Source organism: Geotrypetes seraphini, chromosome 5 (genome assembly GCF_902459505.1).
Source record: "Geotrypetes seraphini chromosome 5, aGeoSer1.1, whole genome shotgun sequence".
NCBI classification, from domain to species: Eukaryota; Metazoa; Chordata; class Amphibia; order Gymnophiona; family Dermophiidae; genus Geotrypetes; species Geotrypetes seraphini.
In genome coordinates, this window is record NC_047088.1 from 143,828,139 (window position 1) to 143,855,701 (window position 27,563).

The window sequence follows — 27,563 nt, forward strand, 5'->3', positions numbered from 1 at the left end:
CATACACAGATATTTTGTCTAAACATTATCAAAAGAAGTTTGTATAAGTTATCAAATCTACAATGTATGGAGGTTATGACTGCAGTTTGCATCTAATAAGGAAAATGTATATTATTTCCATTTCATATTTTAATAAGAAGTTTAAAGTAGCACTGCACACTAGCTTAACACTTTTCAGCTAACATTGGCTTCTTAAGCCCATATATGTGCACTGAAAGAGATTCTACTAACATAGTCCCTTTGTCCCTTCAGTCTATGAGTCTGTGATCAGGCAAGCCACTTTAATCTCCCTGTATATGCTTACTCAAGTGTGGTTGTGTAAGATTAACTACGTTATTCTCTTAGGACATGGGCTAATATTTGGCTCTGATTGGGAGAGACATGGCCTGATAATAGATATTACTCATTCTGGTCTTATATTTATGGTCTATGATCCTGAATTGGTCATGTTCAATTCAAATAGGCAGTGGAAACCTAGCCTCTCCCCCCCCCCCCCCCATCAGTCTAAAACTTAGAATAGGATCAACGTTTAGATTTTTTATTTTTATTTTAATGTCTGCGATCACAAGCCATTAAAAATTGTTGAGACTCGAAAATATCTAGATCAGATACCCATTGATGGATGATGACCCTTGCTCTCCAAAATTGGTTTGGGCCCTTCTACCAAAGCCTAGTATGTGCTAACGGACATTAGTGCACGCTAAATATGGCATGTTCTTTTATACCTGTAGGCTAAGAGTCCCTTTATTCAATCTTCTTTGAAAGGTTTCATGAAGTTTATGTACCACAAATATACTGTCAGGTCACACATTTTAAGAGTTGTTTATTTATGTATGTAAATGAGAATTGTGTGTGGTGGGGTATGGGACGAAATGTTTTGTAGACCTCCACATTCTTAAAATCATTAATGTTATAGTATGGCATGGTACCCAAACAAGAAACGTAATATTAGCTGAAAACAGTTGTGGATAACAAGCTGCTGATTGCATAGGAATGAAAATGAAGATTGTACAGCTATATAAAATAATTTTACCCTGTGTTTAGTTGTGCAGAGTATACTATACTTAATGCCTTTCATTTTCTCCAATATACACTTTAGACCAATATTTGTTACTAAATAACATGTACTGCTGTGGCAGAAACTTGTTGACAGCTCATTTTGCATTTTGAATGAGGGAGAGATTCCACCTCGCCCCAATTCAGGGTGCATGAGTGGAAAAATAAGTGAATCTTATTTTATTGTTCACTTTAGGGTTACATCTGTAATTGGTTTACTGTTTTGGGTTTTTTTTTGTCAGTGACTTTAGAAAACCCCAGCCTTCCAAGTTGTTGTTGTTTTTTTTTTTACTGTGCCACTACACAAGTTTTTGTCCTCTCAGCGATCATAGAAAATGTGGCCTTGTATGTATGCCATTCAAATTTATATTTAGAGTGATGGAAGATAAATATCTGGTATCACAGAAGAGTGGACAGATCTAAGCATTTCTCACATCTAAGACAAAAAGAGGTGAATCCTCCTTTACATATATTTCATCATTCATGACGATGGGCTTGAGTTCTTAAAGGTTTCTATGGTATGATTCTGAAGGCAGCTACTGGTCGTCAGATGAGGCATAAAGTAAACATGATGTGTTTTTTGACGGTTATAATCTCCATTTTCAAATTGTACAATGCCTGGCTCTACAACACAGAAGAAAGTGCAGCACTAAGGAGGTCGGTGAATAGGCAGATAAAAATGGACCTTATGCAAACATTTTATGAGGCCATGTCTGAGCAAACATTTTACATTGCATTTTTAACCATATTCGGCATAAACTCCATTTAACTTCTGCTCATTTCATGGTTCTCCTTAAGCAGTGGGGTGTTCATGGTTTTAATGAATGGACAGAAAGAAACCAACCCCGAAGAGACAAAAAAAAAAAAAAAAGATCTGTTGAATGTGTGTAAACATTTGATCACAACACAGGCTTGGTAACTGTTGACATTTTTTTTAAAGCAAATATAGGGCAGTCTAGATAGTTCAACAGTGGGAATCCAGCTATCATTCATTTTGGCAGATACATTTTTGGATTCCTAGACTGTGGCAGTTCTTAGAGCAAAGTTTAAAGCACTGTTTCATCACATTTGCTGCTCTTCAGCTAGACAAACAGCTTTGCACTATGCCCTTGTTTTTAATCTCTGCCCCCTCCTAAGAAGCTTTTGAAACATTTTAACACAGGGCCCTGGAAAGGCCTAACCAGAATTGCCCACTGCTGCCCAATACAAAGGCTCCTTTCTAAAGTTTAACAGATTCTCTTGACTTCAAAAGTCTGTCTGGGAGACACTGGACAACTTGTGGTGAGGTTTTAAAGAGCCCCTTTAATGTTACAATATAAAAATGGTAAAAAAAATTTTGGATTGCAGGTATATCTGCTTAGTGGAAACTGAGCAAGTGTGACAGAAGTAGCAAAGAGGCACACAAGCACTTTGTTTTCTGACTTGTGGTAAATGTAAAATGACCAACCTTTAGAAAGGTGCAGGGCTATACAAAAATCATGTGTTATATGTAAAGTGAATTTTATGAACATTAAAAGAAGCAGCATTCAACCGGATTCTGATGTTGGAAACAGTCATGTAGCAATGAGTTGCATGGTTTTCAGCCACAGATTACCTGAAAAGAGAGGAGGGGGGGGAAAAAAAAAGCAAATGTGAATTTGTATATTTGAAACAATTGCAGCTAGCTGCAAACTTACAGATTTTAGTTTTAAATACCTGCATGGTGGCAAGGACAAGCTATTTTTTATAATCCTTCCTACCCATCTCCCATTTCCATTGTTCTCTCCTATTACCCCCAAAACACAGATGATTTAGACATGACATGCATTCAGAAAATACTTGAGACACAGACACAAAAGATGTTAATGACTGCTTAAAGGTAAGAGACACTTTTCCCTTCTCCTCGCTTCCCCTGAAATGGGAAGGCTGCAAAGTGATGTTGCAGAAATTTAATTTTGCTTCAGAAGATGCTCTTTTCAGCAGAGAATAGATCAGAAAAAGTGTTTACAACTTGGCTCTAGTGAAATCCATGTTAATGCTTCTTTTAAAAAAAACCTTTTATCAAGCTGTGCTAGAGTTTTAAGCGCGGGCCGGCAAGGTAAGTGCTCTGACACTCATAAGAATTCTATGATCATCGGAGCACTTACCACACTGGGCCGCGCTAAAAACCTCTAGCCCAGCTTGAAAAAAGGGGCCCTTAGAGAAGGAGAGAGCAGCAATTTGAACGAAGGAGAAAGGGAAGGCTTGTGTTCATACTGACCTCTTAAGCATGCCATGCATCTTGCAATTCCTCATACTCTCTCTCAATGAATGTACTGTATTACCATAAAAAAATTTAAAAAACAAAAAAAATTGATAAAATGATGGATGGTCTCCTATTGTTATCTGGTCCTTGTTTAATTTGTTTAAGGGTTTTTGTATACAAAAGTTTACATTTTTATGTATATTTTTCTTGTGTATAAACTGATGTAATATGTGTATAAAACACTATGTATTATCTGTATATAGCGTGACAAAATGGTTTTTTTTCTTTCTTTCTTTTGGATGTATTAATAAATTGCTGTGAAATAGCCTTGTCTACTGCAGTTTGTATTTTTGTTCATGTCAATTTGGTGGCTTGCTTTTTTTTCCCCTGAAATTAGAGTAAATGGAGGATGATAGGATTATACAGTCATGTACAAGGGTGTAAAAGTCTTCACACTAGATTTTTTCATGCTCTGCTTTCTAAAGCACAGAATACAAAATTCATTAATATATACTAATTACTGATCTACTACACAAGATCTACACTGTCGATGTGAAATACTAATTGCAGAAACATTCAAAAAGAATTAAGAAACCAAAGAGCTTGATTGAATAAATCTTCACCCTTTCTGATAGCAAAACACACGTGAGCTCTTATTTCAAAAATTGCCTTTACAAAGCACATAAGTCAAATAGAGCCTATCTCTGTCCATCCGCAGTAGAGCTGACTCAAATATTCCTGAATGAAGAATCAAACTAGTGCCATTGTTTGTACAAAGGTGTTTTTATTTCCAAGAAGTAGATGTGGCAATGCTGTGCTGGTTCTTGTGAAGCTCATACATCAATGTTTCTGAACCGCATACATCGTACGTTTCATCATGGCAGATGCGAAAGATGTGTCTGTGAGAGCACGCCAGATTTGCATACAAAGGAAAAGATACAACAGAACACATACACAACCTAAAGAGACTAAAAAAACTCAACAAAACAAGTCAAGAACCATCCCCCACCCCATCCCACCCTCCCCAGCACTCCAGTGTCAAAGCGCCAAAGAATCAAAAATTCAACAGAGCACTTCGGGCTCCATGGGACAAACTATCCCAAACAGGAGCCCAAATGGCCCGGAACTTTCTCCAACGACTAGACCCACAATTCTTAGCATCCAAATATTCATACCTTAACAGAGTGAATAGCTCATTTTTCCACATGGTAATGGTAGGTACCTCTGCCTGGATATTTCAAGAGTTTGCTTACCGCTCTTTCTAAGTTTAACAAAATTCAATCACACACCTATGGCATATTCTCACAGGCACATCTTCCTCATCTGCCATGATGAAATATACGATGTATGAGGTTCAGAAACGTCGATGTATGAGCTTCACAAGAACCAGCAGAGTATTGGCACATCTACTTCTTGGAAAGAAAAACAGAGGCAGTCTCATTACTATTCAATTGGCCCTTTATATAGTAGATTTGTAGCAAAGGTCTAAGCATGCCAAATAGAAAACAGAAGAGCAGTATTAAATTGTCATTTTTCATAATGGAGGAAGGTGAATAGTGGAGTGCTGTAAGGATCTGTATTGGGACCAGTGCTTTTTAACATATGGACAGGGGGAAAGATGATTGAGGTGATCAAGTTTGCAAATGTCAAGTAACTAAAGTTGTTATGCAGACTTTGCATAACAGTCTGCATAACAACACAGTCTCATGCAGACTGTGAAATTGCTTGAGGACTTGGAGAAGATTTGGAAGCTCATATGGTAGTAAGACTAAAAAAATTCAGAACCCTATGCCTAGTGTCCACCCATTTTAACCTCAGAGACCCTTCATCACCCTAAAAAAAATAAATTCCATTCTGGCTACACCATTGGCAGGCTCTAATGAGAGAGTGGGTGAGCATTTTGGTAGCATGCTTAGAAACAAAAACAAAATTTAGTAAGGTTGAAAATGAAGATATGTCTGACAGCATTGTTTGAGATGCATATAGAGAAAGAGAGGGATCACAGATGGCCTTGGTTATGAACCAGTGGCGTAGTCATGGGTTGACCAGGGCCCACCAAGTTTGGGCTCAGGCCTGCCCAAAATCTCATCTGCATGCCAAAGACCTCTCTGCACAAAGAATTTACATATTTGGCAGCCACTGGCACTGTCCTGGAGCCGCCACTGTTCCTGGATACAGGCCACTCCCTCAAGCATACTAGTTTTCATGCATGCACAAAACTTAGCATATGCTCATGGAGGCTGGTGGCAGTGGATCAAGGACTGTTAGCGGCTGCCCAACATGTAAAGTGGTTGACAGGGCTCAATGATTCCACCAGCAAAAGTATACCATTTACACTGAGAGACGCGGGGGGGGGGGGGGGGGGGGGCAAAGAGCAGAAATTAAATTTGGGTTTGCTTTACTTGGGAGAGTGGAGATAAAATTTTTGGACCATCTACTTTGCTCTTGGATCCACCCTAAATCAGCTGCCTGGCTACATTACTGTTATGAACTGAGTTTACTGGTATAGAAACTTCAGAATATTATGTGAATTCAATGTGAAAGGTTATGGTGACACAAAACTGTTATCATTCCCTTAAATCAAAAGGATGCAGGTAAGCCATAAATCTTGCCAATGCCAGGCAGACTTCTTCGGTCTGTACCCTGACAATGGCAAAGACAAATTAAGTCTGCATAAGTAGTATCACATCGCATATTGAGTGTATCCTGTTGAGCAGACAGGTCTTTATCTGCCCTCATCTACTATGTTACTACAAAGATTCTTCAAAAAGTTTCCACACTTTCATATTTTCATGGGAAAAGGTTGGGGCAGAAGAGGGTGTGTTCGTAGGATGCTGGGAAAAATGTATCACAAAACAGGGTGATTATGTGGAAAAAGCACAGTTACTTACCGTAACAGGTGTTATCCAGGGACAGCAGGCATATATTCTCACATGTGGGTGACGTCATCTACGGAGCCCCGGCGCGGACAGCTTTTCAAGCAAACTTGATTGAAGTTTCAAGTTTGCACACTGCACCACGCATGTGCATGCCTTCTCGCCCACTAGAGGGCGCATCCCACCTCGTGGTCCTCAGTTCCATAACTAGCAAGGAAGCCATCCCCGGGGAGGCGGGCGGGTTGTGAGAATATATGCCTGCTGTCCCTGGATAACACCTGTTACGGTAAGTAACTGTGCTTTATCCCAGGACAAGCAGGCATGATATTCTCACATGTGGGTGACCTCCAAGCTAACCAAAGTAGGGCAGGTGGGAGGATGGCAATTCAGGAAAACAGATTTTGCAAAACTGACCGGCCAAACCGGCCGTCACTCCTGGATAGAGTGTCCAGACAGTAATGAGAGGTGAATGTATGAACCGAAGACCAAGTGGCAGCCTTACATATGTCCTCCATCGGAGTGGATCGGAGAAAGGCTATCGAAGCTGCCATTGCTCGGACCTTGTGCCCCGTGACTCGACCCGGGGGAGGAAGGCCGGCCTGAGCGTAGCAAAAGGAAATGCAAGCGGCCAACCAGTTAGACAGAGTGCGCTTGGAAACTGGATGCCCTAATCGATTGGGATCGAAGGACAAGAACAATTGAGGAACCTTCCGATGAGACCTGGTGCGTTGAAGATAATATGCCAACGCCCTCTTACAGTCAAGCGTGTGAAGCGCCGTCTCGCCAGGATGGGAGTGGGGCTTCGGGAAGAACACAGGAAGGACAATGGACTGATTGAGGTGGAAGTCAGAAACAACTTTAGGTAAAAACTTAGGATGGGTGCGGAGAACCACCTTGTCGTGATGAAAGACAGTGAAAGGAGGGTCCGCAACCAAGGCTTGCAACTCCCCAATCCGCCTGGCGGAGGTGAGGGCGATCAGAAACACCACCTTCCAAGTCAGAAATTTCAAGAGGGACTTGTTGAGTGGCTCAAAAGGGGGTTTCATCAGTTGAGCCAGGACCACATTCAAATTCCACACGACCGACGGAGGCTTAAGAGGGGGACAAACCCTGAGTAACCCTTTCATGAAGCGTGTCACCAAGGGATGGAGTGACAGAGGGCGTCCATCCAGAGGTTGGTGGAAAGCAGAAATCGCACTGAGATGAACCCGCACCGAAGTGGTTTTCAAGCCAGAGCGCGACAAATGGAATAAATAGTCCAAAACCGAGGATACCGGGACTGATACCGGATCCAGGTGAAAAGACGAACACCAGGTGGAAAACCTGGTCCATTTCTGCGCATAGCAAAGCCTCGTCGAGATCTTGCGGGAGGCTTCCAACACCTCCCTCACCGATTGAGACAGGTCCGGAGGAGTCAGGGAACAAGAAACCACGCTGTCAGGTGCAATGACTGCAGATTGGGATGTAACATGGATCCTTGACTCTGCGACAGCAGAGAAGGAGATACAGGCAGGGGAAGAGGCTCCCTGGCACTGAGCTGGAGCAGCAGGGAGAACCAGTGCTGACGCGGCCACCGAGGTGCTATGAGAATCATCGTGGCCGTGGACGATTTTAGGTGTACCAACGTTCGCATGATCAGAGGGAACGGAGGGAATGCATACAGGAACCTCCCTTCCCAGTCTAGTAGGAAGGCATCCGCTTCTAGACGGTCCCGCGAGTACATCCGAGAACAATATAGTGGTAGTTTGTGTGTCTCCGGAGAGGCAAACAGATCCACCTGTGGCGTTCCCCAGCGAGCGAAAACCTCGCGCAGAACTGCTGAGTGTAGGCTCCACTCGTGCGGTTGCAGAAGTCGACTGAGTTTGTCCGCCAGGCAATTCCGTTCTCCTTGGATGTAGACCGCCCGGAGGAAGATGTTCCGGGAGGCCGCCCACTCCCACAGGCGGAGAGCCTCGGAACAGAGGGGCCAAGACCCCATTCCCCCCTGCTTGTTCACATAGTACATTGCCACCTGGTTGTCCGTGCGGACGAGGACTACCTGGTCCTGCAATATGTGAACGAAGGTTCGAAGTGCTAGGAAGATGGCCCGCAGCTCCAGCACGTTGATATGACAGCGACGGTCTTCTGCCGACCACAGGCCCTGCGTGTGAAGACCGTCGAGATGGGCTCCCCACGCGTACTCCGAGGAGTCCGTGGTCAGGATCTTGCGGAAAGGCGGAGTGCGGAACAGTAGCCCCATGGACAGATTTGAAGAGTCTGTCCACCAGCGCAGCGATTTCCGCAAAAGCGGAGTCACCGAAATGAGGCGAGACACCGGGTCGCACTCCTGACGCCACTGGGACGCGAGGGTCCACTGAGGGATCCTCAGATGTAGCCTCGCAAACGGCGTGACATGTACCGTCGAGGCCATATGGCCCAGCAGCATCATCATGTGCTTGGCCGACACCCTCGATAGTTGGGAGACCTGGCGGCTCATCCGTACCAAGGCTTCCAACCGCTGGGTCGGCAGGTAGGAGCGCAGGCGCACCGTGTCCAGCACCGCACCTATGAATTGAAGAGACTGAGACGGCCTCAACTGAGACTTTGGAAAGTTTATCTCGAACCCGAGAGTTTGCAGGAAGGCAATAGACTGTCGGGTCGCTGAGATAACCCCCTCCCTGGTCGGGGCTTTGATGAGCCAATCGTCCAGGTAAGGGAACACATGGAGTCCACGTGACCTCAGGGCTGCCGCAACCACCACCATGCACTTCGTGAATACTCGTGGGGACGCGGCCAGGCCGAAGGGCAGTACCCTGTACTGGAGGTGGAGGTCCCCCACCTGGAATCGTAAGAATCTTCGGCAGGCGGGGTGCACCGGAACATGGGTGTATGCTTCCTTCAGGTCGAGGGAGCTCATCCAGTCCCCTTCCTCCAAGAGAGGATACAAAACCGGGAGAGATAGCATTCGAAACTTCTCCCGGGCCAGGAATTTGTTGAGCTTCCTGAGGTCCAGTATGGGGCGCAGGTCCCCGGTCTTTTTTGGAACTAAAAAGTAGCGGGAGTAAAACCCCGTACCCCGCTGGTCCTTGGGGACCGGCTCGACCGCCCGAAGCTTCAAGAGGGCATTTGCTTCGGTTATAAGGGTCGGTAGCTGCGAACGATTGCAGGGGACTAAGCTTGGGGGACTGTCCGGCGGCGAGGACACAAAGTTGAGCGAGTAGCCCTCGGAGACGATCCGGAGCACCCAAGCGTCTGAGGTAATCCCGGTCCATGCCTCCAGGAAGTACCGAAGACGGCCCCCGATAGGAAGGGGTTCCTGTGAAAGTGCGGAGGGGAACCCGCCCCATCCGCTCAGCCTGTCAAAAGGAAGGCGCGGGCTTAGAAGGGCCCTGCGCCGGGGCTTGGGTTTGTCCCCCTCTGCCTCGCTGAGACGGACGTCTCGGAGGCGGTCTCGAGAAAGCCGGGGTCGACTTCTGAGGGTATCGGCGCGGCGGAGGCCGAAAGGGTTTCTGCGGCGGGGGCCTAGGTTTGGGGCGGACCAGGGATGCTAGAGAGCGCTCCTGCTCCGACAAGCGTTTGGTCGCCGCATCCAATGACTCGTCAAATAACTCGGACCCCACACAAGGCAAGTCTGCAAGGCGTTCCTGCAGGTTTGGGTCCATGTCGAGGGTGTGAAGCCAGGCCAAGCGGCGCATGGCCACTGCGAGGGCCGACACCCTCGAAACCAGCTCAAAGGCGTCGTACACTGCATGGAATAGGTACAACCGCAATTGGGACAGGTTGGACATAAACTTATCGAATCCTGCTCTTTGGGAGTCCGGTAACGAGTTTCGATATTGAGGGAGGTCCTTCACCATACCACGCAAATAGGAGGAAAAGGTGAAGGCGTAATTTAGAACCCTGGTGGCCATCAGGGAATTTGAATAGAGGCGACGGCCAAACTTGTCCAGGGTCCGCCCCTCCCTGCCTGGTGGAACCGCCGCAGAAACCCGTGAGGGCTGTGATTTTTTTAGAGCAGACTCCACCAGAAGAGACTGGTGTGAGAGCTGCGCCTTATCGAACCCTTTAGGAGGAATCGTCCTATATTTCGATTCCATTTTTGAAGGTACAGACGTGACTGTAAGAGGGTTTGACAAGTTCTTCAGCCAGGTCTGCAAAAGGACACTGTTGAGAGGGAGTCTAGGCACCTCTCTAGGAGGAGTGGGGAGGTCCTGTTCCTCCAAAAATTCTTTGGAATACCGAGAACTTACCATCAGGTCAATCCCCAGGGCTTGGGCCATGTCCTGAACGAAGGATGAGAACGAGGACGGCCTAGCCTGGGGGGACGGGGTTCTCGACCGCCCCACCGAGGAGAGGGGGGAGGCCTCATGGGAATAATGAGGATCCCTAACAGATCCCGAGTCCCAGGATCCCCTCTCGAGGGCCCTCGAGGGGGAAGGGGAAGTTGTCCTCCTCGCAGAACCCTTGGGTGAGGATCCCGGGGTTCGTGGGACACTCTCCCGTTTCCTCGGCGAGGCGGCCCGGGAAGACTTCCCACGAGGTGAGCGGAGGAGCCTCGGGTTGTCGAGGCGCAACTCCGACACCTGCAGCGCCTCGCCCCCGAACGACGAGGAACGGTCGCGCCGAGGCGAGCCTCGGGGTCGCTTAGACTTCCTCGATCGACGCCCCGTCCGAGGTCGCGTCGAGGGCGAGGCGTGCCTGGAAGACCCGGAGGAAGAGGAGGAAAGACGGCGCACTCTGCGCAACTTTTCTTTGGGCCTTACACTCCGCTCAGGGGGTTCCCCCGAGGTCGAGGTCCGGGGCGGGGCCGAGACCGAGGTGAACGGGGCCACAGTACCCGAGACCGAGGTCGCCGAGGCCGGGGCTCCCGTGGTCGAGGGAGCCGAGGCCGGGGCCTCCGAGACCGAAGGCGCCCCGGCCGAGGTCGAGGCCGCCGGAACCGCAACACGTTGCAACACTTCCAGGGCTCCCGACAGCTCCGATGAGATCAGAGCTCGGAGGAGATCCTGGAAGGCCGGAATCCCCACGAAGGTGGGGAGTTCCGAGTCCGGGGCACACTCCCTGGAGGGCGACCTCGGTCTCGAGTATTCCCTCGGGGTGTGCGGAGTCGAGGTCCGATGCGGGGCCGGGGTCGACCCACCCGCCTTGGCCTGACTCGAGGATGGCTTCTTTGCTGAAGGGGATGGAACAGAGGACTTACCCGAAGCTTGCTTCACGGACGACGCCTTCGAGGAGGATGGCCGAGGCGAGGCCGAGGTCCCCGAGGACGCCGAGGCCGAGGTCAAGGCCGGGGCCGAAGCCGAGGCCGACGTTGAGGCCTTAGGCGGCGCGTCGACGGCGAACAATTCCGCCATTCTGGCCTTGCGGCGACGGAGGGCCCTGTTTTGGAAGGTAGCACAGCGATCACACGACTCTGTCGGATGTTCGGGCCCAAGACAGACAATGCACCACCGGTGAGGGTCAGTGATGGAAAGCAACCTCTCACACCGGCTGCACTTTTTGAATCCCGTAACAGGACGGGACATCCACGAAGAAAAAGAAGAGGGCCGGGAACGTACCGACGTCCCACGGCCACGGCTTCCGGGAGCCCCCGGAGCCAGACGAAAAACGAAATACTTTCTTTTTTTTTTTTTTGAAAAGAACCGAAAAGAAAAACAGCACCGCGAACTAATTCGATGGAAAGACAAACTAAACGCGGCAGCTAGAAGGCAAAAACACTGGAGCTCAGATCCACAGGGCTTTCTTGCTCCGCGGAAAAAATTGAACTGAGGACCACGAGGTGGGATGCGCCCTCTAGTGGGCGAGAAGGCATGCACATGCGTGGTGCAGTGTGCAAACTTGAAACTTCAATCAAGTTTGCTTGAAAAGCTGTCCGCGCCGGGGCTCCGTAGATGACGTCACCCACATGTGAGAATATCATGCCTGCTTGTCCTGGGATAAGTGATGTAGTTTGCTTTTGAGATATTTAATGATGTTTATAAAAAAAATAAAAGTGCAGAAACTTTTTGAAAATCCCTCGTATAATTTTTTGTAATTTCGGAAGCATTTCTACAGTCTAGCCCTCTGTCCTATGTATCTTCATTTATTGATTGATATGGCCCATACCTGGTACCATATGTCTAGAGTAGGTGTTCCTAACCCAGTTCTTAGGACACACCCAGCCAATCAATTTTTTCAGAATATCCACAAGAAATATGCATAATATACCTACTCAAACTTGCTATTACACCAACTCTATTAATTTAAATTTCTAATATTTATTATTTTTATAAGTTATAACATACCATTCACAATATACACAATATCATTCACCCCCTGTTCTAGATGAAACCCTCCTGTTCCTTTCAATCACCCCAAAGTTCACTCATTCATTGTTAAGATCCTGCTATGAATCTTTGAGCAAATGTTTGCCTTGTTGTTCAACCACAGTCCTCCAGTCTCACTATTGTTTCATGGATACATTTTCAAATCCCATCATGTTGTCCAATTCTCCATATTTTCCTCTTCAAAAGCAAATAAATCATTTCAGCACTCAGCCCAACATAGTTCTGTGTTTCGCAATCAGTGCATCTTCAGGAGCTGAAGTCAGGGGGGTCTCCCTCCTCCTACTTTGCAGCCTGAGATCGGGTTTAGTTCCAAAGCAGGTAATCAGCTGGTGTACTCTGTTTCCACCATCTTGCCTCAAACAACAGGATTTGAACAATGAATGAGTGAACTTTGGGGTGATTGAAAGGAACGGGAGGGTTTCATTTAGAAAAGTGGGGTGAATGATATTGTGAATGGTATGATGTTATAAAAATAATAAATATTTGAAATTTAAATTAATAAGAGTTGGTGTAATAGCGAGTTTGAATAGGTATATTGTGTATATATAATGCTATTTACTGGAGTATATTTAGCTCTGTATGAGGTGATTGATTCAATAAATATGCATGAGAGAGATTTGCATGCAATGGAGACAGAGCGTGCATGCAAATTTATCTCATGAATATTCATTTTGGCTATCTTGAAAACGAGACTGGCTTGATGTGTCCTGAGGACTAGGTTAGTGGGTCAACTTTCTGGAATTACTCAAAATTACTGATACCCAGTTCTACCTTTCTGATCTCCAAGGGGGACTGCAGCCCCACCTTGTTTCTCTGCTTATGGGTATCATAATCTTAAATTCAGCCTTGCTTGGTATGAAGAATTTGATGGCTGAACTGTTGGCAAAACAGATGTGATGACATCTGGAAAGCCTTAGGTGGGATTTGTGAAGTGGAGATGATTGTTTTAACTCAGTAATTAGTTCACTGGAAATCGCTACATGACTGACTGACTTCCGATCAAAGAGAAAAGGATGATTTACAACTGAGAAAAACTAAAGACTGGGCTTCTGGAGTAAACTTCAGATGTTTATGGATGCCTCTGTAATGCATATTCTTATGTGTTGGGGTTGAGGGGAGGAAAAACAAAGGCAACAGTCGAGTAAAGGCATAGCAAGGAAGAAAGACATTGTTGAGACACAATGTGGAAAAAAGTTTGTGAACCCTCCTTTGTATTTTAGTGTAAATTTGTTTGTATATTTAGCATTTGATATTCCGCCCTTACTGAGAATACAGGTCAGCGCGGTGAACATACATATCAATAAAAACACGAGTCAGGAAAAGAACTCCATGTTAAAAAAGTAGCAAAATTAGCATTCAGCCTGAGTGAAAGATAAAAAAATTTAAAAGGTCGTAAAAAGTCTCTCACAGGATCCATGGCCCCAGGAAAAAAGTTTTAAACTGAATTTCTGTCCCCAAATGCCTGTGTGAAGAAATTAATTTTCAGTTGGACCTTAGCATTTTTAAAGGACTTCTTTGCGGAAGAAGATTGGAAGGGCATTCCAGAGTAAAGGGGAGAGATAGAAAAAGGCTGACTGACATGTACAGTAGACTTCAAATGTGCATGTGAAGATGGAGGAATTGATGATCTTTTCTCATATAATGAATGAACTGGATAAGCTGAATTTAATGATTTAATTATGTACAGTAATTAAATTTGCAAGATAAGGTGGCAACATTTGAAATAGAGCATGATGATAAGTATGATAATTTGTATTGGAAATGGAATTTTACTGGAGGCCAATGGAGGGTGGTTGGGTTTTTTTTAGAAGAGGTGTAATATGATCAGATCTCTTAGCACTGAATAGTAATCTTGCTACAGTGTTCTGCAGAAGTTGGAGACACTTCATTTGATATTGCGAGAAGCCTGCAAGAATGACATTACAATAATCCATCCTTGAGAAAAGTAACACAGTGAGTATATAGTGACTGAAAATCAAAATTGTGACATACAGAGCAGAGACATCTCAAGGTATAGAAAGGTATAGAAACCTTTTTTTAAAATGATAGTTCTGAATCTAACAAAATGCCTAAATATTTGAAACTATTAACTCGTTGTATAGGAAAGTCCCAAAGAACAACAGAACTAAAGGGAATTGTTAGCCTGAAAACTACATAACAGTAATTTTTGAGGTATTTAACACTAGTCTATGAGACCTGAGCCAATAATTTATACTTTGCAACCAGTTGAAGTGGATATACGTAGATTAACACAATTTGGTAAAGTTGGGGAAAAGAAGCAAAATATCGTCAGCATAAAATGAAAACTGTTACCACATTGTTAGATAATGAGAGCCAATGGACAAACAAAGATATTGAAAAGGGATAGGGAATTAGAGAATGACACGGTGACAAAATTCATCACCGTTCCCGTCCCCACGGATAACCATCTGCATGTCATTCTTTAAGGAGAGAGGGAAGAATCAGAGTATAATTAGGCACAACCACTGACCCGCAAGCTTTGCTTTGAAGAATGCTGATGTAGAAGGACTGAGGTTGAAATAGACACTAGAAAATGACATGGGATTATTTCCCGTGGTTATCCGCGGGGACGGGAACGGTGATGAATTTTGTCACCGTGTCATTCTCTAGTAGGGATCACACAGAGCCCTGAGGGACACCACATTTCAGAGGGTAAAATGAGATGATAGACTAGTATTGATCATGGAGAGTGTCAAAGGTAAAAGACAATTGGTTGGTACGTTGATCCATTCCAAAGGGATTGGATTGTGTGGGGAAATAATTTTCCTTAATGACATAAAAGATTTTGTTAAAACTGTAAGAGAGGGCAGAGTAAAAGAGGCCCAGGTATGTGTACCAATTAAATTTATAGAGGCTACTAATTGCTTTGAGTGATTAGGGATTAACTTCTGTTGAAAACTTGAAAAAGATTTTCCTTAGAGAGTCTACTTTTACCACGAAAGTGATTGCTAGAGCATTTGGACCAGGACACGAAGAGGGGAGTTCTGAGGAAGAAGGATCGGTTTCTGACCTAACTATATAGAATACCTCTGATGGATTTGATGAGCTTCTTAGACCCAAATGTTAGGTGGTGATAGGCATCCTACCATCACCTAACTTAATTGTTTTAATTAAGAACATAAGATAAGAACATAAGATTTGCCGCTGCTGAGTCAGACCAATGGTCCATTGTGCTCAGCCCCAATCTCTCCTGCCTGCTCGCCAGACTCTCCTGCTGTTCCCTGCAGTGCAACCCTGTGGTTTTAAAGCGGGCCTGCACTGCGGGGAACGGTGGCAGAAAGCAGGAGAGTCCAGCGAGTAGGCAAGAGAGATCGGGGCAGAGCAGGGCAGGCAGGAGAGCCTACACTAGCCCCACCCACCAGCCCGACACACTGACCCTGCCGGACACCCCGCCAGATCCGATCTCTCCTACCTGCCCTGCTCTGTCCCGATCTCTCCCTCGCCCTCCCTTGGTTTGGCACGGCCCTCTCCCCCCTCCTGGCACGGCCCACCCCCCCACCAAAAAGTTGGGAGCAGGAGGGGTGCTCAATCCCTCCTGCTCCTAGGCCTCCCAACACAGGCGGTAGGGCCCGGCCCACCCACCCCGGTACCTTTAAAATAGTTGGGAGCAGGAGGGGTGCCCAGTCCTCCTGCTCCTTCCAACAAGGCTCCCATCTTCGGGAGCAGGAGGGGTGCCCGGACCCTCCTGCTCCTATGCCAATCTTCGAGAGCAGGAGGAAAGTCCTCCTACTCCTGCTCCCCGGGCCGCCGCTGTGCAATAGCTGCCTTAGGCCCCGCCATGGCACATCATCTGATGCATGGGGAGGGGCCTAAGGTACTGATTGGCTGAGGCGCCTCAGCCTCCTCCCTGGGAGGAGCCACTTATATGCCAGTAAAAAAGGTGTATAGGGGAGTGCACATGTTTCAATATCAATGCAGTGATTACAGGGGCTTATGGGCATGGGGCCCTCCTCCATGGGTCCCTAACTCACCTCCAAAACTGCTTAAGACGCCTCTGTGTAGCATGACTAGACTTTCCTATGCCAGGCTGCCAGGTGATGATGTTCTGGAGGCACAATTTTCAAGTTGTGATTAATATTTTTAAGGGGGGGTGGTGGTGATCACTGGGGTAGTGTGTGTGGATCTCTATTATGTGTTTGCAATGCTTATCTGTTCACTTTAGGTGGGTTTTTGTGACTTAGACCATGTTTTAAATGGTCTAAGTCACAACGTTCAAGTTCCGTCAGTCCTGTGCTGTATAACTTTCGGTTATACATGCAGTATGACTAAGTCTAAGCCTGCCTAAATCCCACCCTCAACACTCCTCCTGAAACGCCCCGTTTAACTATGGTTGTTCAGCGGCACTATGAAGGCCTAGGTCATTTAGAAATACATCCAAAACTCATTTTTATTATCGGCACTTGGCCGTATTTTGACAATGTTCGGCCAAGTGCCGACTTAGGCCTGTTTTTGGACGTTTTTCTCTTTCGATTACGAGCCCCATAGTGTTTATGTTGCTATACACCACCTTGGGTGAATCTCTTCATAAAGGCGATTAATAAATCCCAATAAATAAATAAATATAGGTGATACCTGCAGGCATAATAGCCTTTCGGGTGGAGTACAGTTTGGGGTTTGTAGAGCTCCTCATATACTATAAGGGGTTATGGTGAGGTGTGTACTTGGGCCTTTTTCTGTGAGGTTCTCTGCAGTGCCTCCTAAGGTGCCCCACAGCTCTGCTGGGATGTCTGTGTGGCCAGTCTAATAAAAATGCTATATTCCAATGGCTTATTTGTGCATTTGAAAAGTGGCCATTTTTGGAAAAACAAAACCAAACCCCAAGATAGATGTTTTGGGCATGTTCTTCAAAACATCTAAACTCGAATTTAGATATCATATTGCATGTCAAACAGCTCACCTTTGTCCACAGATTTATTTACTTCTTCAAAGAAATGAAGCAAATTAGTGAGGCAAGGCTTCCCTTGGCTGAACCCATGCTGACACTGACCCTGACCCATTAAACTGTGTATATCTATGTGTTCTGTAATTTTATTCTTTATACTGTAATAGTTTCCACTATCATGCCTGTAACTGAAGTCAGGCTTATCGGCCTGTAATTTCCCAGATCACCCCTGAAACCCCTATTTTTTTAAAATCATTGTTACATTGGTTACCCTCCAACCTTCAGATACTATGGAAGATTTTTAAGAACAGATTACATATCACTAACAGCAGATCAGAAATGTCATGTTTGAATTCTTTCAGTACCCTGGTGTGTAATCATTCCAGACCAGGTGATTTATCACTTATTAACTTGTCAGTTTGACAGAGTACATCTTCCAGATTCACCAAGATTTCTTTTTGTTCCTTCACATCATCACCCTCGAAAATCATTTCTGCTTCAGGTAGATCTCTTGCATCTTCTGTAAAGACCAAAGCAAATAATTTATTCAGTCTCTCTGCTATGGTCTTGTCCTCCCTCAGTGCCCCTTCTGCTCCTTGATGATCTAGTGGTTCCACAGATTCTCTCACAAGCTTTCTGCTTCGGATGTACCTGGAAAAAAGTTATTACTGTGAGTTTTTGCCTCTGTGGCAAGTTTTCTCTTCATATGATGGTGATGTGGCAATTACAGGGATAGTTTTTGGTGGTAGGCAATTTGAAAGGTAGTGGGGCAGTTGTGGGAGTGTAGTTTGTGGGGTGGGTTATTTGCAAAGGCAGGCAAGGTAAATGCTCCAACACTCATAGAATTCTCACTGGCCCACATTTACCTCACTGGCCCGTGGTAGAAGCCTCTTTTGTAGCTTTGTAAAAGCCAGTGTTAGGCAGTTAAATGCTGACTCCGTACCTAGAATGCCTAAAAAATAGCTAGTTTTCACTTTAGCTATTGTGCTCATATTCAGGGGTACTAACTGCTTAACTGCTATTGAATGTAAGTAAAGAGCCCTGCACAAGTGAATTAACCAGCCAGGAGCTGCCTCCGCCTGTGGATATGGCTGTGGCTTCAGTACTTATTAGTGCTGCCCGATTCACTTTGGTGAATCAATTCAAATCAATTCATTTGCTGGAAATATCGGACTCACTGATTCAGTGAGTACTGACAATACTTCTGGGCCTTCTAAAGTGGCAGCAGCAATGGCGGTTTCTGGCGGGCAGAGGCAGTGCTCTGAACATGCTTCTCCTGGCCTGCCCTGCTGGGACCTTCCCTCTTCTGCATCACTGATGACATCATTGATGATGCGGCAAAGGGAAGCCTTGGCGGGCAGGCCGTGAACAACCTGTTCACCACTGCTGCTGCTTTAGGAGGCCTAAAAGTTGAGGTTTCATGTAAGGGGGTAGAGAGGGATGGGAGGGATGGAAAATTACTGCACAGGGGGGAGAGAGGAGAAAGGAAGAATTGTTGGACATGAGGTGACAGAGATGAAAGGAGAGATGCAACAAAGAGGTAGAAAGGGGTGAGAGGGAGAAATCTTGCATATGGAGGAGGGGAGGGAGACATGCATGGAGAAGGAAGAGAGAGAAATTTTGGACATAGGGTGAGGTCAGGGAGTGATGGTGCATGGGGCGAGAGAAAGAAATACTATACATGATAATGGAGGGGAGGAAGGGAGAGATTCTGCATGGAGGATAATAGAGGTTTGACCCAAGACACAAGGCAGGGAGCGAGAGAGATGGTAAACAGTGGGAAAGAAATGTTGGATATGGCAGTTGAAGGGGAGGTTAAAATTATATTCCATGCAAGAAAGTTCGACCATATTTCACCCTTACTAATCAAAAGCACATTGGCTGCCCATCGAACATAGAATTACTTACAAAATCCTCTTACTAACATTTAAAACCAGAGCCAGTAATCAAACAGAATTCATCAATAGACTTCTTATTCCTTACACTCCCTCTCAGAACCCTTTGTTCCAATACACAACATCTTCTCAATATTCCATCTTTAAAACATATTAACACCATGCGATCAAATATATTTTCAGTTACTGCACCCTCCCTCTGTTTAAAGATGCTTTTGAGTAGCAACTGTCCTCATAAGGACAACATGATATTCCTCACCTAGGATTACTACTATACCTTTTGTTTGTTCCTTTTCTTTTAATTTTGTAGTTCTACCCCTTTTCGTTCAAGTTTCTGTCTTGTTAAACTTTCCCCAGTTATGTTTATATTTATTAATGAAGTTGTTTTAATTGATTGATGTACACCGCGTAGAAGCCTGATTAGGCAGTATAATAAATTTTTAAATAAACTTGAAACTTGATAGAGGATGGATGGTGAGCACGGAGAAAAAAGAAGGTATCAAATGGGCAGGAGACCCTGGTGAGCAAGTTAACAGAAGACAAACAGAAACCAGAGCCTGGGACCAACATGATTTGAATAATAAAATGACCAGACAACAAAAGATAGAAAAACAATTTTATTTTCTGTTTTGTGATTACAGTATGTCAGACTTGAAAAGTATATCCTTCCAGATAGTGAATATGAGCTAGGACCTAACGGAGAGAGGAAAAATCTTTTTTGTTTTGTATACACCACAGCACCGGTGATGTTACATACACACATCTGCCCCATTAAAGAAAAAGAAAAAAAAACCCCTGATGGCGGTCCCCCCTCCCCCTCCCCACTGCCAACACCGTGCACCGCCAACACCACAATTGGCAGGAGGGATGCCCACTCCCTCCTGCTGCCAGCTCCTGGCCATCTCAAACTCCTGACACCCCCCATACATATCAAACATGTAAACAGAGACACTTGGCTATAAGAACATAAGAATTGCTGCTATTGGGTCAGACCAGTGGTCCATTGTGTCTAGCAATCCGCTCCCGCGGCAGCCCCTAGGTCAAAGACCAGCGTCCTAACCGAGACAAGCCCTACCTGCGTACGTTTCAGTTCCGCAGGAACTTGTCTAACTTTGTCTTGAATCTCTGGAGGGTGTTTTCCCCTACGACAGCCTCCGGAAGAGCGTTCCAGTTTTCCACCACTCTCTGGGTGAAAAAGAACTTCCTTACGTTTGTACGGATTCTATCTGCTTTTAACTTTAGAGAGTGCCCTCTCGTTCTTCCTACCTTGGAGAGGGTGAAAACCTGTCTTTATCTACTAAGTCTATCCCCTTCATTATCTTGAAGGTTTCAATCATGTCCCCTCTCAGTATCCTCTTTTCAAGGTAGAAGAGGCCCAGTTTCTCTAATCTCTTATTGTACGACAACTCCTCCAGCCCCTTAACCATTTTAGTCGCTCTTCTCTGGATCATTTTGAGTAGTACTGTGTCCTTCATGTATGGTGACCAATGCTGGACGCAGTATTCCAGGTGAGGTCGTACCATGGCCCGGTACAGCGGCATGATAACATTCTCTGATCTGTTCGTGATCCCCTTCTTAATCATTCCAAGCATTCTATTTGCCCCTTTCGCCACCCCCGCGCATTGCGCATACAGTTTCATCAACTTGTTGACCAGTACTCCCAAGTCTCTTTCCTGGAGTGTCTCAGAGTACTGCATAAGACATCCTGTATTTGTGTACAAGATTTTTGTTACCAACATGCATCACCTTACACTTGTCCATGTTAAACTTCATTTGCCATGTCGCGGCCCATTTCTTGAGCATGTTTAGGACCTGTTGCAGGTCTTCGCAATCCTCCTGCGTCTTCATTACTCTGAATAATTTTGTATCATCTGCAAATTTAATCACCTCGCTCGTCGTTCCAATTTCCAGGTCGTTTATAAATATGTTGAAGAGCACAGGCCCAAGCACTGAACCCTGCGGCACTCCACTGGTGACGCTTTTCCAGTCCGAGTATATGTTCATGGCCCTCAGTGAGGGTGGTAGCGCTTCTCATAAAGCCTCTGGAGCATGCCTACTATTTGACATGTAGCTATGCATAACTGAGATTTTCTGCAGGAGCTAGAGGTGGTGCTCAGCCTGGCTGGGCGCAGCAGCAGACATGGCAGATGTGCCAGTTGCAGCACTTGCCACAGCAGCTGGCCCCTTAAGTGATACTGGGTAGGGGCAAATGCTCTTCTTTCTCCTCCAGGAGGGGCAGGTCCCTCCAGGAGTCCTCCCTTGCTGAGGATCCAGTTTGTGGATGGAGTGGCATCTCCCACTGGTCACGGAGCTCTCTCAGGGTTGGGCTGGTCCTAGCCTTCCAGAATGGCCTCCAGGGTGGCAGGCTAGTCTTCCGGGGTGGTGGGCTGGTCCTAGGCTGGCTGTTTGGAAGCAGGAGTTTACCCTATTTGCGTAAAAGGTTTGCCAATGAGATCAATACATCCTACATAGCTAGCAAAGTGGTGCAGCTATCTGTTGGGAGGCAGGGACATGGACAACTGGGAGCAGGTATGATTACCTGGTGGACATCTCTGTGGTGTAGTACCAACGAGATGACATAGCAGAGAACCCCAGAGCAATGCAAGCAGAGACGTTTGTCTTATAATAGGGTAAGCTGGCTATGGGCAAGCAGGATGGGTTGGACTGTTGGTAGCCCTGGGTGGGCAGGTATTTACTGGAAAGTTGTATGGCACAGATGGGGCCATTGTTTCCTTGTTTCTCACATATGTAGGTGTGTGTGAATTCCTGCAGCTGGGTGAACAATGACAGGGGACTCTGTCAGAGACACAGATCCTGCTACCCACCTTTGCTGTTCCCCCCTCCCCCCTGGAGAATGGCAGAAATTTGCATCAGGGTGAGAAACCTAGGTTAGGGACCATCTATCTGTGGGGTGATCATGGTAGCTATGGTAAAGGGCTGAATGATAAAGGTGGCTGCACATGTGCCCATAACTCCTGGCCATTGTTTGGGGGGTGCCGGTTGGGGGAGGGGGGTAAGGAAAGCCTACACATAGCTGTGAGTTTCCACAGCAGAGGTTGGGCCACCTTGTACTGTGGAGAGTTCAGGGGATTCAAGCTTGGGCCTTGAGGGATGTCTCACAGGGCAGCATAGTGACCTTTGCAGTAAACAATGATCTAGCCAATGAGTGTGGATTAGGGGGCAAGTGATATATTTGTGGGGGGAGAGGGGCAACTATGTTTATGTTTATTAAAATTTGATATTCTGCCAAATCTTACAAAGGTTCTCAGCAGATTACATAAAATTTACATAAATAAAAATGGAAAAGAACTCGTCAGATGTGTATATGGCATAGGGGTTACGGCTGTGGTCCCTGGATACTGGGGATGGGGGTTTGATTCCAAGTGTGGGTATTTGTGGTTACTTTTTTATTTTCCCTGCCATAATAATTGCTATGTGCTAGGTACATGTGTTTTGGTGGCTGCAAGATAGTGACCGATAGCCTTCCCCTGCTCCTCCATGTATATCCATGTAATCTCCTAGGTTAGAGGTTGGCTGCAACACATTCTGGTAGATTGAGGGGTTGCGGGCACACTATAAGGAGGTTGGCTGTATATTTGGGTCTTGTTAAGGGACAGAGGTGTGTTAGGGTGCCTTGTCAGTGGTGCGTAAGTCATGCAGAGACACTCCCGCATCCAGCCCATTAAGGCAGGGTTCTCCCTGTGGATGCGCCAGTTCTGGCACTGCTGATTGGTAGAGGCAGGGTTCAGGTGATGGGCCTTCTTAGTTTCACATTAGATAGGTACATTAGATAGAGTGTGAGCCCACCAGGACAGATAGGGAAAAATGCTTGAGTACATGAATGTAAACCACTTAGGCTATAAGTGGCATATAAATAAGAAATTCAATATTTAATATTTTTAATATATGTTGTCCAATGTTCCTCACATAGCCCGTGACAGATGTCGGTGAGAGAGGAGGGAGGAGACTGAGGAGGTGAGTATGTGAGCTGAAGTGACCATGGAGACAGAAAGTGGCATGCTTGCCTTTTCTGTGGAGCACGTGCACTATTGCTGGGAGATAGTGATGGGCACTGAGATAAAGCTGGTTTGCCTTTGGGTATCCCGATGTACTATAGTCAGTTGCTGCCAGTGTGTTCATCAGCATGTAGGCATAGCCCAGGATTGGAGGGGTTAGAGGGTGATGATCTTTGCAGCCCCTCATTTTAGTGTAACCAAGGTTATAAAAAATATTTCTGTACCTTTAAAAATTCAGAGCTGTACATGTCACTTTTGGAATTCTGAACAGCACAGCTCTTTTTCCAGGAAGTCAGAAGTGGCTAGTATTCTAAACTGCCAAGAAGAGCAGTTGAGCTTGGGTGGGGTTTCTCTGTAGACAGCTGTGTGTTGGGAGTTGTCTGTGTTTTTTTAAGGTAAATTTTGAATTTATTGAAGAACAGTAGTAATTTAGTTTTGGTTAGAATACTGTATCCTGTTTGGGGTAATTTGTGTTGTAACAATAGTATTTCTGAAACATTTATTCAATGTTTGGGTTTTTTTTTTTTTCAAGTTTTAACCCAGGTGACATGCACTTGTGTTTTGGGGTTATAAGAAGTTTATTGAAATATTAGTTGATTGTGGGTGGGTATAGTTTAGGGCTATCTAAATTATCTATTCTTTTATATAGTTAGTTTAAAGTGGAATCTTGGGGAGTAGGTAGGGTTTTCCTTTATTGATTTGTTAATAGATAGAGTAGTGGGGATCAACTAGAACTGCAATCAAACACTAGCCTATGCAAGAAAGAAAGAAGAAGAGAAAAATAAACACCTGTTTGCCTGAAGTCATCTGTCCTGGACCTGTGTGTGATTGGACATTATAAAAAAAAGCCAAGCCAGGTGGGAGCGCCGAGCCATGGAAAGAAAACAGCAGGGCGGGCGACAAATCAGGACCTATATTGCCTCTACACAAATGCGAGGAGCCTCAGGGCCAAAATGGGAGAGTTGGAAATTATAGCCAGTCAAAAAGCCCTAGACATAATTGGAATCACAGAAACGTGGTGGGCTGATGACAATAAATGGGATGTAGTCATACCAGGGTACAAACTTTACAGGAGAGACAGGACGCACAAGAAGGGTGGAGGAATAGCGCTATACATAAAGGACTCCATACCCTCAACCAAAATGGAAACAGCAGTAAGGGCGGACGGCTTGGAATCAATATGGGTTAAGCTACCAGGAGGATCTGGAGCAGACGTCAAATTGGGTCTATACTATCATCCGCCTGACCAATCGGAAGAAATTGACCGGGACCTGGAGACTGAACTGCGGCAGGTATGCAAAAATGGAAGTGTGGTGGTGATGGGGGACTTCAACTACCCTGGGATAGACTGGAGTATCGGGCACTCAAGTTGCGGGAGAGAGACCAAATTCCTGGAAGCCACGAGGGACTGTTTCCTGGAGCAGCTGGTCACAAAACCTACACGAGGAGAAGCTACTCTTGATCTAATCTTCAGTGGACTGGGGGGACCTGCAAAGGAAGTAGCAGTATTAGACCCACTGGGGAACAGCGATCATAACATGATCCAGTGCAGACTAGAACTGGGATCATCCAGGGTGAAAAGAACCACAACAACAGCGCTCAACTTCAGAAAAGGGAATTATGATGCAATGAGGAAAATGGTGGGGAAGAAACTCAACGGCAGCACAAGGAAAATAGAGTCCGTAGAAAGCGCCTGGACCCTGCTCAAGCGTACGGTGCACGAAGCACAGAACCTGTACGTCCCCAGGTTCAGAAAAGAGTGCAAGAAAAATCGAATAAAGAACCCAGCATGGATAACGGCTGCTGTAAAAAAGGCGATCAGTGACAAGAAAGCATCGTTCAAAAAGTGGAAACAGGATCAAACGCAGGCCAACCAAAAGGATCACAAGGAAAAACAGAAGGAGTGCCACCAAGTGGTTAGGAGAGCAAAGAGGGAATATGAAGAGAGACTAGCGGGAGAGGCAAAAAATTTCAAATCATTCTTCAGGTACGTAAAGGGGAAAGCAACCAGCGAGGGAGGAAGTGGGGCCCTTGGATGATGGGGATAGAAAGGGAGTAGTGAGGGAGGAAAAAGAAATAGCTGACAAGTTAAACGACTTCTTTACGTCGGTCTTCACGAGGGAAGACGCATCCAACATTCCGGAACCAGAGGAAATAGAAAATGGAGATCAAGATAGCAAGCTGGTCCAACTAGAGGTGAGCCAGGAGGAGGTCCTCAGGCAAATAGACAAGCTAAAGAGCGACAAGTCGCCAGGTCCAGACAGCATTCACTCAAGGGTGCTCAAGGAATTAAGAAATGAAATAGCAGAGACACTTCAGCAAATATGCAACCTATCCCTAAAAACTGGAGAGATCCCGGAGGACTGGAAAATAGCTAATGTCACGCCCATCTTCAAGAAGGGTTCAAGGGGCGACCCGGGAAACTATAGGCCGGTGAGCCTCACATCGGTCCCGGGAAAGATGATGGAGGCGCTGATTAAGGACGGCATCTGTGATCATATTGAAAAAAATGGACAGCTAAGGTCGAGCCAGCATGGGTTCTGCAAGGGTAGGTCGTGCCTCACAAACTTGTTGTACTTCTTTGAGGGGGTAAATAGCCAGGTGGACAAAGGTGAACCCATAGACATAATTTACCTAAACTTCCAGAAAGCCTTCGATAAGGTACCACATGAGCGGTTGCTCAGGAAACTATGGAATCACGGGGTGCGAGGGGAGGTCCACCGATGGATCAAAAACTGGCTGTCAGACAGGAAGCAGAGGGTTGGTGTAAAGGGCCACTACTCAGACTGGCAAGGGGTCACGAGCGGGGTTCCTCAAGGGTCAGTGCTGGGACCGCTCCTGTTTAACATATTCATCGACGACCTGGAGGCGGGAACAAAATGTGAGGTCATCAAATTCGCAGATGACACCAAACTATTCAGCAAGGTTGAAACCACGGTAGATTGCGAGGATCTCCAAAGGGATCTTACGACACTGGAAGAATGGGCGAAAAAGTGGCAAATGAGCTTCAACGTGGGGAAATGCAAGGTCATGCATATAGGGAGAAGGAACCCGATGTTCACTTACAAAATGGGGGGATCAACGCTAGGGGTCAGTAAGCTGGAAAGAGACCTGGGAGTGATGGTAGACACGACATTGAAGGCATTGGCACAGTGCGCCACAGCCTCGAGGAAAGCAAACCAAATGTTAGGTATCATTAAGAAGGGTATCTCGACCAGAACGAAGGAAGTCATCCTGCCACTGTACCGGGCTATGGTGCGCCCGCATCTGGAATACTGTGTACAGTACTGGTCACCGTACCTCAAAAAGGACATGGCAATGCTTGAGGGAGTCCAGAGAAGAGCAACTAAACTGATTAAGGGTATGGAAAACCTTACATACACTGACAGACTGAAGAGGCTGGGGCTGTTCTCCCTGGAGAAGCGGAGACTCAGAGGAGATATGATAGAGACCTTCAAGATCCTGAGGGGCATCGAAAAGGTTGACATGGACAGATGTTTCAATTTGAAAGAAACCACAAGAACAAGGGGTCACTCGATGAAATTGAAGGGGGACAGGTTTAGAACAAACGCAAGGAAATTCTTTTTCACACAGAGGGTGGTGGACACATGGAACACCCTTCCTGAAGCCGTGATAGGAAATAGCACAGTACAGGGTTTCAAGGAAGACCTGGATAGGTTCCTGGAGGACAAAGGGATTGAGGGGTACAGATAAGAGCAGTGGAAGGTTTAGAGATAAGCGTAGAGGTAGGCATAAAATTAGTCAGGGACTGCTGCTCAGGCAATATGCCTGATGGGCCGCCGCGTGAGCGGACCGCTGGGCAAGATGGACCTCTGGTCTGCCCCGGCGGAGGCGACTACTTATGTACTTATGTACTTATGAGCTACAGTTGTGGTAACTGTAATATATTCTTAATTTTAAATGCATATTAAATTTATTTTATTTGAAATATTTGAGTGAAAGAATTTTTTATGCAGCTTTGGCTATTTCTTGAGTAACTGGAAATTGCCTGGGTTTCATTAGGTAGCATGGTTGGGGGAGGGGTAGGCCCAATAATTAGTGGTACATTCTGATTTCTGGCATGTTTGCCTTGTCCTTCTTCTGGAAAAGCAATAACAAACAGTATCACAGGAAAAGGACCTCAGTGCATATGACCCTTTCTATGTTTGGTGCTTGCATATGGGTGGTACTGTGATCCTGGGGAACATTGCTGCATACTTACCAAGCGTGACTCTTACAGTTCTCTGTGCTCTGAAGGAAACATTAATTGGAGGCCAGGTGGTGGTGG

General features: G+C 45.9%; 1 long non-coding RNA gene across 1 annotated transcript in view; it reads right to left on the minus strand.

The window, feature by feature from the left end:
* Positions 1 to 1,648: 1,648 nt before the first annotated feature.
* Positions 1,649 to 27,563, minus strand: part of LOC117361540 — a 39,166-nt gene continuing 13,251 nt past the window's right edge. The window contains exons 3-4 of the long non-coding RNA XR_004539681.1: positions 17,730 to 18,015; positions 1,649 to 2,650 (exon numbers count right to left, since the gene is read on the minus strand). This is a non-coding gene — a long non-coding RNA (uncharacterized LOC117361540). The remainder of the gene's footprint in view (positions 2,651 to 17,729; positions 18,016 to 27,563) is intronic.